Source organism: Anopheles gambiae, chromosome 3, assembly GCF_943734735.2.
Source record: "Anopheles gambiae chromosome 3, idAnoGambNW_F1_1, whole genome shotgun sequence".
NCBI lineage: Eukaryota > Metazoa > Arthropoda > Insecta > Diptera > Culicidae > Anopheles > Anopheles gambiae.
In genome coordinates, this window is record NC_064602.1 from 32,244,969 (window position 1) to 32,258,545 (window position 13,577).

A 13,577-nucleotide genomic window follows, 5' to 3' on the forward strand; every position below is an offset into this window, starting at 1 on the left:
ATAAGAATCCACAACGGAATACATAATTCCATCTGCATCTTTACTGCATCGACCCAATGGCGCATCACACTTCCCATCGCGGAACACGGACGTGCAGTAAGGACAACAACAATGCCGGTCAACCGCTCGGGCATTGCAATGAGCGTAAATTTATGTCTTAATTAAAGGTAATTGAAGGTAGGAGTGATATATAAGTATTGCACAGTGATAAGACGCTCTCTTCCCGCTGCCTGAGTAGTTGCTCTATACCCGAACGTGAAGGAGAAGAAGACCTTTAGACCTTTAGCGCTTTTGGTTGAATGAAGGCCGGCAGCCGCCGGCACGTCCGTTGGTGTGTGGTATTGCTGTTGATGCTTAATTGGTATCCGCACAGCGCGGCGAATGTCGATCGGAGGTTATATTTATTGTCAAATTAGCACGAACCTGCTCGGATAGGAGGTTTGGAAAATGTTACATCCGTTTTGATTGGATTGGTGAAGAAGGAAGGAAAGTACAGCTACAGTGTCCTATATGTTTGGTCTGTCTTGAAGATAGTAGCTCAGTTAGGATTGTTTGAATCGCTTTAAACGCTAAACTGGAAGTCACAGAAGTTGGAATACAAATTGAAGCAATTTACCGCTTCAAATTGAACTCCAATGCAATAGAATCACTCTCACTTTGTAGCTCCAAAGACTCCAAAATCCATCCTAGAAATTGAACAAGAATGTGTACACTGCACAGACTTGTTGCAACGATTCATTGTACGCTTTAGCTCATGCAAGCTTCTCCACACTTTTTTTGCTGACAGTTGCTATTTTTCATCCATTTCTTTCCATTTCCCACGCCACGCCAGCAAATTGATCACTTTAATTTGGAAGGATTTTTGTGCACTCATTGATTTCGAAACTCTCTCTCCTGTTCTTTTTGTACTTCCTTTATTGCAGATACAGATACATAGTCCGTGTGGAAGGTGAATACGAAATGGAATACCAGCTCCAAACACTGCACCAACGGACCCGGTCAGGATTGCACCCGGAAGACATCGCAAAAGAATGATATAAATTTTGCCACTGAAGGCAATAAAAGGGATCAGCGCGAAATAAACGGCAGCGCTTGTGTGTTGGTGCGTGTATTTCCCTCCAGGGAGCAAAACCGATGAAGGCTTACTATCGAAGGCGTCTTCGTTGGCTGTTAAAGAAATAGATTGCAGCTACTTGCTGGCGAGGTTGGTTGTGAAGCCTCGGTGTTTTCGGTGGGCGGAAAGAGAATATTCTATTAGTCACACTGTGGCAGGCAAAACACATTTCATCTTGCTTAACTGTGCGCTGCCTATCAGTAGGTGTGTGTGTGTGAGTGTGTCTGAGAGTGGTGGAATGTTTTCAGTGCAATAAATATAATAAATGGCCACACATCATCATCATCACCAACACCGTTGCTCCATCGCTTCCTATCGCTCATGGAAAAAGTCAAAGTGTGAAATAGAAAGCAAAAAAACCCAGGGAAAGGGAAGCCAAAAAAAATGGCCTCTTTAAGAAGAAAAATAAGAATTTAAAAGTGAAAGTGAAAAATCCCGAGCAGCGTGCAAAAGTGAAAAGTGAAAAATTATTACAATCTTGCATTCTACACTTTGAATGTGATATATTGATGCTGGCAGTGGCAGTGAAGCAAGCAACCAAAGTGTGTGAATGGGAGTTCATACGTCGCTTTGACGTGGCTTCCAATGCTATCCGCCAGATGGAGCTACACTCCACGGTGGAGTGTCTTTGCTCCCCCTTGTCGAGATTGTCTCCATTTTTTGTTCTGCTTTCTTTTCTGAAAGTGTAATGTTTAATCCTGCTCGTTCCGCGTTTGTGTCTCGCGTTTGTGTTCGTTTGTTTTAAGGCTTCCGTGCTAAGCTCCGGGCAGGGGCAGCTTCTTTTCAATTCTCACCGAATTTCCTCTATCTCTTACAACTTCAGATTCAGCGGTTTTTCTTGTAAGGGTGTACGTTACTGTGATCATCGCGTGTGTGTTCATGTTTACAGCAGTTCGGCGATAGGAAGGGAAAAGCTGTGAGGTATACATTCCCTAAATGTGTTTGTGTGTGTGTAGTGTGTCACTGTAGAGTGTGTTCTGTGCAAACGCTTGTTTGCAAACGTGTCTTTCTCCATCCCGAGCAAAAGCCAACCATTCGCCCTGAAAATGTCTCGCGTATCGCGTATCGTGTCAGTGTGATAGTGAACCAGTGTTCTGAAGGCGCAGTTATGTCGGGGGGAGGTTTGTCGGCGTAATAAAAGTGCGGCCGTTGTTTGTGCAAAATTTGGCCCAACATCTTCCAACCGGCGCTTCGGTAAAAGGCAAAGAGTGAAGCTAGCGCTGGGCAACAAAAGGAAGAAAGGTGTGGTGTGTTTAAAGTTTTGTCGCTTTTTGCGTGTTTTATCGCGTATCGTGTTTCAGCGTTTTACGGCGTGAAAAGTGTACAACCAAAAGCAAAAGAGTGTCTGTGTGTATGCTGATCCTACCCCGGCGGTTGGATTATGCACCGTGGGATAATGAAGAAACAAATTTAACGGTAAGTATCCTGGTCACGGCACCACGAAAACACAACTCTCCTTCTCTTTTGTTTCTCGGGGCAGGCTTAGCGGAGCGGTACGGCAGGGATTTGTTTTACTGACCAGAATAACTACGAACAAGCGAAGCGAAGCCTTGCCGGGAGGTGCTATTTCTTTCACTTATTTCACCGTCTTTGGGTCTGCTTCTGTTTTGTACGGGAGAACAAGCTGTTTGCACAGTGTAAAGTTTGTTTTAATTGTTGTGCAAAAAAATCCTCCTTTCCATGTCTGTTTCCCTTTCTGATCTGGTAACCAAGGTGCAAAGGCTAGAAAATTTGTACACAAAAAAAGAAAAACCCCAAAGGGAGTCGCCACTGCAGCATGAACAATAACAAAAATGCAATGAAATAAAAGGAAATAGAGCGGCAGCGAACGCTGCAGCAGACCGGTGCAGATACAGCGGCTCCTGAGAAGACGCGTGGCAGGATTATAGTATCCTGGCAAAGGATAAAACACAATGGCGATGGCTGACGGTAGGCCAGCTTATTCAGGCCAATTATGATAATTAATGAAATGTGGACGAGAGTCTACGGACTGTTTGAGAATCCTGTACAATCCTGTTCTTTTTTTGCAGGTTCGTTAGTCCATAAACAAAATGAGCATATTTAAAATGGATCAAAATAAAGGGCGGGATGTAGTGTGTCGTGTGGTGAAAAAGCTGGTTTCACGATGCGGCAATTGGAAATATTAAATTTTATAGAACGTTCTTGGTGGACGTAGGAGGACCACGTAGGACCTTCCACCATTCCCCATTTGGCTCACAATACAATAGTGATGGAAACGAGACATAATTTGCATCCGTGCTTGATGGATTATGTATAGACTGATATGCAGATTTGCTGATGGTTCATTGTGTTGTACCTTGCCAGCAATCGGAATGCACTTGATTTGTTCGACCAGCTTCAGTTTATTAGCATGAAAATTACAGCTGATTGTGCTGAGCTATGGCAAATAGTAGTTCCAGCTGGTCGCAAAAAGTGTTGTATCCTATTTTAGACCGCAACGACTTGACCGAGCGACGATGGGACAGAGATCTTCACCTTTGATTGGCTTGCCAACCGTGCAGCGAGCAGTAGTTGTGCATCATCGGAATGTTTATTCTAGAGCGAAAGCGAGTGAAACTGTCGACACTGGATGCTCATGATTTGCATGTCATCAATATTTGATCGAGAACGCGCCACAGAACGGAAGCTCCGGAGGCTCATAAGCGGAATAATATTACAATATTGTCTATGTCTGCGCAGCAAAAGACAGCTCTGGAGCTTAGACTGATGAGTTTTTGTTTTATTCCATTCCGTAATGGAGAAGCTTGTTTTTTCTTCTTCTGTGCATTTGAAATAGAAACCAAATGTCTGCTAAAACACAATAAAAAAACAGAAGGTAAAGGTAGAACCCGTAACGAGAACTGTTCCTTTTAACTCCCATTTGCTTTGCTTCCTTCCGGTTGGGAGGGGAAGGTTTTGCGGGCGATGGTGAGTCAAGTCTTGATGAATGTCAATAAAAGTGATGAAAAGCGAGAACGCGCGGTTGTGAGGAGAGCATAAAAAAATCGTCCACGAAGGGAAAATGGCGCTTGGACGACACAGGGGCCGGTTGGCGTCCCACGACCAGTAAGTATGGCATCGAACGTGACTGTGTTGTCTGATGAGCTCTGGGGCGGTGGAGGGGATGTTCTTGCAATTGCTTGCAACCTTTGAAACGCGTTGAAGGAAAAAAGTCAGCGTTCGACTTTTAGCATCCGGTATAGCACGAGGCGAAGATACTAGTTAGTGCGTGTCGTACACTTTTTTTCGCTCTTCCGCTCTAGCTCTAGCGTTCTTCAAAAGTGAATGTTTGTTTTGGGCGAAATAAGGTAGCAGTTTACAGGGTTTACCTAGCCTATCCGGCATCGTCAAAGCGTTATCGGTCGTCGTAAATACTTTTTCGGGCGACGTAATAAACCCTGAATTGGGCACTGTCATTTCTATTTGAGCCTTGTGAAGTATGAATCGGGCAAAGTACAGAATGAAAGCGTCCTACTCTTGAAGGTGTCAAATCAGTCGCTCCGGTGTGTTTGATCCATCAAGTTGTTTAAAAAAACGTATTTTGCATGTTGTTTAACTTATTATGTATTATTTTAAAATGTTTACCTAATTAAATCACCAAACATATTATATTTTTAAAAAAGTATAAAACCAAATTGCATAGTACGGGTTTGAATTAAAAATTTTAAAAAAGGAATTTGAATAATTTTTTATGTAATTACACTTAAAAATAGTGAATTTTCTTACATATCAGTTGAACTACACGCAAAAAAGTATTGTTTTACAGCTAGAAAGCAACAAAATATAAAGTAGGCCCAATTCATTCTGTACTTTGCCCGATTCATACTTCACAAGGCCCGAATAGAAATGACAGTGCCCAATTGAGGGTTTACGTCGCCCGAAAAAGTATTTACGGCGACCGATAACGCTTTGACGAAGCCGGATTGGCTAGGTAAACCCTGTATTTGTAAGTTCATATCGAGGGGGGAAACACTGCTACAATATTAGGAAAAATCAATTCGTGCGTCTTGTGATTCTTCGCATGCATTTTCGTTTGCTCTGTGATCGATCGATGTGCAGCGTCCAGACAATCAAATTTCACCACCCCTAGACATGGTTGATGGTTCCTTATAGTCCCTTGGGGAGGGAAAGGGCTCGACAAGGCCAAATGAACTAGTAGTTAGTTGGTAAATAAAAATAGAAAATCCCTGCACACGTGATGCGTAGTTTTTGGTAACAGATGAAGCTAGAAAGGGATAAAGCAACGCGTTTTTAAAGCAAAAATAGCATAAAAGTCTTTTTGATATGCGAAATGTATACCTTGTGAGTCGAATGTGAGTCGAACAGCCTAAAAGTATGCAATCCGCGTTACAATAGCTAAGGCAACTTGTTGACAACCGATTGGTATTCCTTTATTGGATGTTAAGCATTGTTTTGCTGTGTCATAAAGGTCTTTGTGAGTTTCATCGCATTTTGAACGGAGCCATTGTATCTTGTGACAGACGAAACAGATGCACATTGGTATTAAAGAATTAAACCGATAGATTTGTATATTGTAGTATATTTGGACAGTGATCTAAAACATGTAAAAGATATAAATGTTGTGCATTTGTTCGTCTTTATTTGTTATTAATGAAGACAAAGCTTTGCCTCACTAATTGTCTTGCCATGTCAGCAAGACAATTTTGGACGACCTTTCTTGAAAGACATACTTACACACAATTAGTGTGCCTCGAAACAATAAAGAAGATAAGTTATTGTACCTTTTTTCGCTATGAGCACAATAAAAAGTACAATCATATCTGTTATACTTTTATGCCAAGACGCTGTTGCTGTTACTACTGCTGCAATCTCTTACTTACACATTTTTATAGCACTTCAGCCCTTCTTGCTGCGGCGTGAGCACTCCCGAGGATGCAAAAGTTTAATGACCAGTGCTCGTTTAGTGCCCAATTTATGAAGGCCAGTCAGCCACAGCACAAAATGTCATAATTTGCGCAGCTACGCTAGAAGAACTAGAGCCAAGTTTTTTGGGGAACCTAACTTTGGGTTTTTTTGTGGGCTTGTGGGTGAGCCCCCTTTTTGTTGTGAATTAAAAACGTGACCGGTGCGTAAAGGTTAAGGCTTAAATTAAGTTTCTACACCGTATCATGTCATAGATAGAGAACATAAAAAAAAACCCCACAAAAATATAAAGCAAGAACATGCCCGAGTACAGGTTGTTTTCGTAGTAGGAATTCGACCTTCGCCAATCACCACGAACCAACGAAAAAGATAAAGCCCTGTGTCTGCAGCTTATCCTAAGGATATTCCGTTGACACTCACGGACTTTGTTTATGTCTTGCCATACTTGCGACGTGGCCATCGAGTCATGCTCGTAAACACGGTGGCTGAGGGATAGATCCCGTCCGCAATAAGTACGCAACCCTACTTTTTACAATAACAATGTGACGTCTACTTTCCCGCTGTTGATGAGAAGCTTTCGGGAACTATTTCGGCAGGCCAGCAGGGCATTAGAACCTTTTCCTCCGATTTTATATCTCAAGTTTGGGACGTTTGGGAAGATTTGAGGTCGCTTCACTGTTTCCCAAATTTTTGTACCTCTTGTACACCGAGCGGAAACGAGTTTCGCCGGCCCGATCCCCTTTACACTCGGGAGCCAATAAAGCAGCTCAACCTGTAATCGTAAATCAAATCGTTAACACGTTCCTGGCACGTGTGTCCTTAGAGCTTGAGAGACGTTTTTTTCTTCTTTTGGAATGGTTGGTTCCCCTTGTTTGGGCTGGCTTCAAACAACGGCACAGTACGGGAGCAAGATGTAGGCTTTAACCAGTGCCAGCTTTATGACCTTGCTTGGACCTGAATTTGGTGGTGCTAAAGCTGGTACAGGCCGGAAGTAGCCCGTAAACAATACGGTTCCATTCCATGTAGCGTCGTGTCTGTGTTTTTTTGTATCCTTTTCAAGGGCTGGTTTTGTTGCCAATTCCTACCATCCGTACAGTCTATCCTGGTGGAGCGGTGTACAGATAAGGCACGATGAAAAGAATTATGTCTTTTCTTCGGTAAGAGAGGGAAACGCAACGGAAATGAATGCTTATGTTGGGGACGATAGGGACGCTAGACGTGTTAGTTTCTTCGATGCTGAAAGAAAGGCATCTAGAAAGCTTGAATAGATGTCAAACTATACAAATATCAAAATTGAGATCGTTTTGTACAGCGAGTTGCATACTTTTAGGCGGTTATTTGCATTGCAAAGTATAAAGTATGCAATCTGAGTGACAAACCTCAAAATTTTCTGAGAAAATTCATAGATCTATGTCCTCGAAGCCCAAAATAATCAGTCTACAGGTTAGTGCGAGTAGTTCGTACCAATATTAAGCTCCCATTTGACCCTCTCATCCTTACGTATTGACCGTCTTTTGGTACGTCTTTTGGCACGCTCGTATCACTCTCACCGGTGCCCGCGATCCGATCGGGATGCCGGAAGGTGCTTTCGGCTGCCAATCAAACGCCCATATGTCATAGGAAATTATGTTCTAATTGCATGTAAATGTAACATAACATCCACACCAGCAGCGTCCCGGTTGCGTGCGAAGGTTCCGGAACGGAGCGCACTTCACCCTTGGCAGCCCGCGGGGTGTTAATGCGAAACGAAGAAGGTTGAACACAAAACGCCCACACGAGCAGAAGTAGATTATGGGCGGGTGGGTGTGTGTGCTCCTGTTTTTGCAAAAAGTTAAGAGTGTCGGAAAACGGATGTTTTGTTGTGGATTTCTTTTCTTGGAAGGGTGTAGCGCAGTGTTCGAAGCGTCGGTTCAATTAATTACCACAAACTATAGCAGGGAAATTTGAGCACAGACAAAGAAAAGAGATGAAAAAAGTGTGCTTCTTGGGATTGCATGATGAGGGAGGGTTGTGAAAAAAATGGCACAGCAGAAGGTGAGCCACTTACAGCAGCCTCATTGGTGGCTGGCAGCAGATGGTCTTATTATTATATTATTTACTGTGTCTTTCCCGTTCAAAGACAAGGGAATGTGATGGAACGGATGGTAGGATGGTCTTAAATTTATATACAAGTGCTAAGTAAACATAGGGCTGATATTGTAGAAGAAAGAACAAAGGTGTTGTGTAACGATTGTAATAATAATAATGATAATCTACAACGAAGGCTCAGCTGTTTCATGAAAACAATATACTGTTGGAATGTTTCTTTGATATGGGGTAATTAAAAGACACATGGGGAAGACACGTATACAAGAGACATATAGAAAAAGAGGTGTAATTGTGCGAGTATCAGTGTTTAGGTAAGCAATGGTGCAGAACCTGTGATTTCGAGGACCCTTCTGTACGACAACACAGCGGTAGATTTAGTTAATGGTGTAAAACGCCTGAAAGTATGCACTACATTTCTTTTTGAAGTAGTGTGTTTCGTGTTTGACGTTAATGTACCCTGATTTAATCAAAGTTAGAAGATGAGTTGATATTCATAATCTTTCATAAAAGCAATATAACAATGAATAAGTTTTTAAATGCACTTATAATTATCTGCGATACTATTAGATGGCGAATGAATTGCATATTGTCAGGCGGATTTGCTGAAAGTACCAATAGAGTAAAAAGACAAAAAACTTTAATTTTTAACAGAAAAAATAGCATGTTGAACCATTTATATCCTTACTCATACTATGTTGAACTACCTACACTATATGTTTTAGCTTTAATGCTAAAACCAGCTGTATAAATTACACAATGACGAATGACTCAATCAACGTATCTTCATGCAAGGGTATGAGACTAAAGTTTTCCAACTGTCGCGACATCCATGGTCCATGAGAGAGGAAGTTTGGCGACAGTAAACATGTATATATTTCTTGCCATTTCCACTCGGTATTATTTTTGTTATTTATAGTGTGAGCGTTGCTGACAAATGCGTTCTCAAGTTATCCCTCAGTGTAGTTTCTATTAGATAAGTTTAGTGATGAAACGATAGAAAAAATGTGCCCTTGAAAATAAATTACTGCCAATTTAATAAATATGTAAACAAGAGAGATAATTTAGAAATAAAATCATGTCTTGGCAATGTATTCATTTCTTGTAATAAAATATGTTATTGATGATAACTGAACCTCGATAAAGGCAGATTGCCAGCGTCTCTAGCTTAACATGGGCTTAACCTAACGTAACGTAAAATGTAACGTAACACAACTTCGATCATAAATACTGTTTTAATTAGTACAAACACAATCGATACATGTAGTTTGCTGTGTTTGAGTGTGTTTTGCATACAACTTTCTTGTTCAACAAAACAAACAAACATGGCTTTTGCCAATACTGTCGTACCATTCGGAGCGCTGCTCACTATACACAAGCAGGCCTACTTTATACCCAAAACAACTTGCAGCCCCCTTTGCTAAGATGCAAATAAAAGTCTCCTTTGGGAGACGAACCTTACCTAGAGCGCCCCAACAATGATTCGTATTTCACCTCACCGCGGGAACACGGGCAGATCCTTCCCGTTATGCAAATCAGTATCGATTTTCAATTCCAAATCTAAGCCAAATTGAAGCCTCCTGTATTTTTCTGACCCTCAAAAGCGGTAGCGCAAAACAGGCAAAATAAACGTCTAGTAGAAGCTTCTGTTCCCCCCCTTTTTGCTAGGGAGTGTAGCTTTAAGACGGTGCTTGGAAAACTTACCACCAACGAAGCAGTAGTTCGACAGCCGTGCAGAGCTCCACAGCACAGCGAGTGGCAAGGTTTTGATAAAGAAACATTGCCATTCGGTCTGCCGGATAAGGCCATTTTTGCTCGCGTACAGTGTAGGCATTTCATGGCGATGCCCACGAAAGGGACAGCAGCCCAAAGTACCGCCCGTGTTCGTGCGTGGTTTCGTCTCGAAGAGGCGGCAGAAAATGCAATCCATTTCCACCCCTCTGCCAGCCATTTGAAAGATGGCGCTCTGCTGGAAAGATATGATGCTGGGTATGAAGGGAGAAGAAAGCAATTGCAACCGATGGAATGGGCAGCCTCCCTTGCGCTACTAATAAAAGGGCGAAGCAAATATTTTGCACCCAGAGTTTTTCACTTCAATTGTACCTCGGGGGTTTTTATGAGAAATGCTCTCACGTCCAAGAAAGTGGTCGTTGCGAGGCCCGACACCTCCCCGTTCTTGGTTGCCGAAAATCTAAAGGTTATTGGTTCCAAAGGGGCAGCTTTTAAAGTTTATGTTTATTCGCTTTTTTCCTGCTACCTTAGTTTCCTGTCGGGCAAGACGTTGGGCAAGACCATAAAAAATGCCCGCCACAAAACACTGCTGCTCTCTGAGGGCTGGGACAAATGTGTTGTGTGGCGGCAAATCAGCAACAGCCGGTGCATGTTTGGTAGTGATAAAGTTGAAAGTGAATTTTATTCGACAGCAACCGCGCTCACAAAGCATCAGGGTGGGTCGCCACTGCGGAGCAGTTTCTTCTGGCGGAAACACAGCCCCCAGCTTAGCTTTTGGAAGGGAGCACATACAACATACATCTAGTAGTCTGAAGAAACAGAACGACACATTACTTGCTGTCCTGTGCTTGTTGGTGGCTAATTTTTGCAACATTTGTCTTTGGACGACTCTTTCCTGTTTGTCCTTACGACGAGCAGGAATAAAATGTACTTCCTTTCGGGCGGTTGTTGTCGTGCAACCGGAACTTGGGGGTATCGTCTTGCGCGAGCCAACCGGATGGACTGCCTTGAAGCGAATTTGAATATTTGCAATAAAATGTGTCCGACCGTTTTCGCTGCAAAAGTCGCTTGTTGCCGAGAGCGCCAGAAGGGTCCGCTGTAAGCACAGCTCGGTCAGCTGGCATGCTGGCACGGCAGCAGTAGCAACTGCCGCGGACTGCGCGGGTCAATGGATATTCCGGACTGCTGAATGCTCCCGCTGCGAAAGATAGGACAAAGGACCGGAAAATTATGTATATTTGCTTTTAGCTTATCGCACTGTTTTCATAAATATTAAACTAGAATTTATTGGAGCGTTTTCAGCGCTGACGTACTGAGAGCACAGCCCGGGTGAGTGGGTTCAGCTTTCTGGTTCGGCTAACGGTGGGCTAATGGTAGCACCGTTGGTGGTCAACTCGCGCGCGAATCGTCGGCTACAGAAGGGGCAAATCGCTGCAGAGTAATTATTGGAGAAATATAGCATCGTGCAATAGGCAAAGTGGAATGTTTTGTGTTACAGTCAAATTAGACACCGGTAATGGTGCTTTTTGAAGCAGCAAAATGTTTAATTAATGGAAAATTATTTAGTGTTTTTTTGGAAATGTAGGATAATACTCTGTTTTGGTTCTATTTGGATTCATTTTCATTTTAAGTTAGAATATACGATCATTGAATGTTGATCTATTAAAAAAAATTGTCCTTATTCTTCCTTTTTTGTCACTAAGCTTTTAAAACACGAACTGTTCTTGAGGCTCGAACCGTTCTTAAGTTTTAGGAGCGCCTAAATGTATGCAATACAGCTGTTTAGTATTACTGGAATGACCCAAGTGACATTTGTTCTAAATTTTTAACCATGATCTGCTCGAATGTTGCTCGAGATACCAAAATATATGGATTTGTGTGTGATAAAACGTGTAGAAAGTGTCAAAATTTCGTGTGTGCGTACGAATAACCGTTTTTTATTGGATGAAGAGGTCGTCCAATTCTTTTTAGATTAATTTGTTTTAATATTTGGCAAAAAAGAAGGTACTTTTTGTAAGGCGTTATTTGATGAAAATTCGATTCGGTTTTTTGTATAAAATGAATATGCGACCAGTAATACGAATTGGAAAAGTTATTTCCTACAGAATACAGAAAAAAGCATCGAAAAATACATCTCACAGTCGATTTTAAAGAGCTTGTAATTAAGTTCCTTAAACTAGTACAGTTTAAGGGAAGTTTAAGGTGCCAGTTTAAGGGAAATAGCTCGAAACCCTGATTTTAGAACTCGAAAATGTCAATTGGGGACGGCAACAAATTCAAGAAACTAACAATAACCTTTGTTGCATACATTTAGGCGCTCGAGAATCATATATTTTTTCCAGCACATTTTTTGACCATTTTTCGTTCATATATTTTCTTCCACTAACATTTCACTGTGTACAGCAGTCGATTCCGGCCGGCATGTTAACATGTTGCAGTTTTGATCGCGCACCGTAGCCCGCGTCTATAGCATGGGTCGATGCAAAACGGGTGAATGGGTGCGCTTTCAGCCGGTTCCATTCAGCCATGCATATCCGCTCGTTTGCTTCCTTTTAACGTAGTTTGCCCAAGGACATTGCGTTATTGGCAGGGCGGCGGTTTGAAAGAGCTCGTAGATTAAACGCCTGTGGGGGGAAGCGGTTAAGACTGGCAGTAGGTTCAGACGAGACGATGAGTTCGGTCGAGTTCATTGGTGCCGTGCATTGCTGGGAACGTGCAACGTGTTTCATATTTGTTCTTTCAATTGAATCTTTAGAGCTTTTATTTTAACTACTAACATACGTAGACGTACGTTACCATTTTCCCGCGAACGTTCGACGTAGCCCAGGTACCCAGGCTAAAAACCCCGTAGGGCTAACGTCATCTCGATCCGTTAGCAGAAAAGCCGTAACGTCAAGTTCATTACACTGTCGAACAAAACAGAGAGAAAAAGGAATCGCGCGTAAAGCTACCGAGCAAGAGAACGCGACGGCGTCTGTCGCACTTTAATACAATAAATCTTTCACGTTTTCCTCCATTTTTAGGACATTGTCAAACGGGTGGATGGAGGCGGCATTCAGGATGGGATAGTAATTTTCCGCCTTTCGACACCGTCAGTGGCGTGGAGCCCGACACCATCCAGTGAGAGGCCTCTTAATTAACAATAATTTAGGAAGTATCACCCAAATGGAAAGTCAGCCGGAATGGGACCATTGGAGCCTAGAAACAGTTTCCAGTTGCTCCAGCTTCACGCCACACCAGGCAAATGGTACGGACGATGGTGCGTGTTTCGGATGCTTGGGACGGTTGGAGCTCGTTGTGCTTCAATGACCATTAAGATCATCTACAAACGATAAGCATGGCGCGTCTCCGTGTCACCGAACTACCGAACACTGCGTACAGGCTTTAAAGTGTTGGAGGTTTTGCGCCTGCCAATAGGCAAAAGGCACATTCACTCGCCCAGTGGTGTAGCGCCTGCAAATAGGCAACGCTTTCGCTCCCCAAAGGGCCCTATGACGATGATGATGGCGCGGTAGTGGTTAGCATCGAACCGTGACTCGTGCTGTGCCTGCCTGGATCAGTGGTGGAATTTTGGGGTAGATTTCTTTAAGGTTTAAATTGGGAGGAAAATGTTTTATGGTTCAATATAATGCCAGCATTTTTGGGGGAACGATTGGGAGGTTGGATCGGTCGGATCATCTTGTTTCTGTCACTGCCGCGCGATGGTGGAATTAAACGGCTGTGGAATGTTTGTGGGGGCCCCCGGGATTGAAGGCACAGTCAC

General features: G+C 42.8%; 1 protein-coding gene across 3 annotated transcripts in view; it reads left to right on the forward strand.

Moving 5' to 3' along the window:
• The window catches only part of LOC1271321 (1-acyl-sn-glycerol-3-phosphate acyltransferase alpha), a 57,022-nt gene that overhangs the window by 11,624 nt on the left and 31,821 nt on the right, over positions 1 to 13,577 (forward strand). For 2 of the 3 annotated variants that reach the window (XM_061659098.1, XM_061659096.1), the window contains exon 2: positions 1,938 to 2,530. The gene's annotated coding sequence lies outside the window, so the exon portion shown is untranslated. Of the gene's footprint in view, positions 1 to 1,225; positions 2,531 to 13,577 lie in introns of those variants that run through there. The other variant, XM_061659097.1, reaches the window with a different exon arrangement.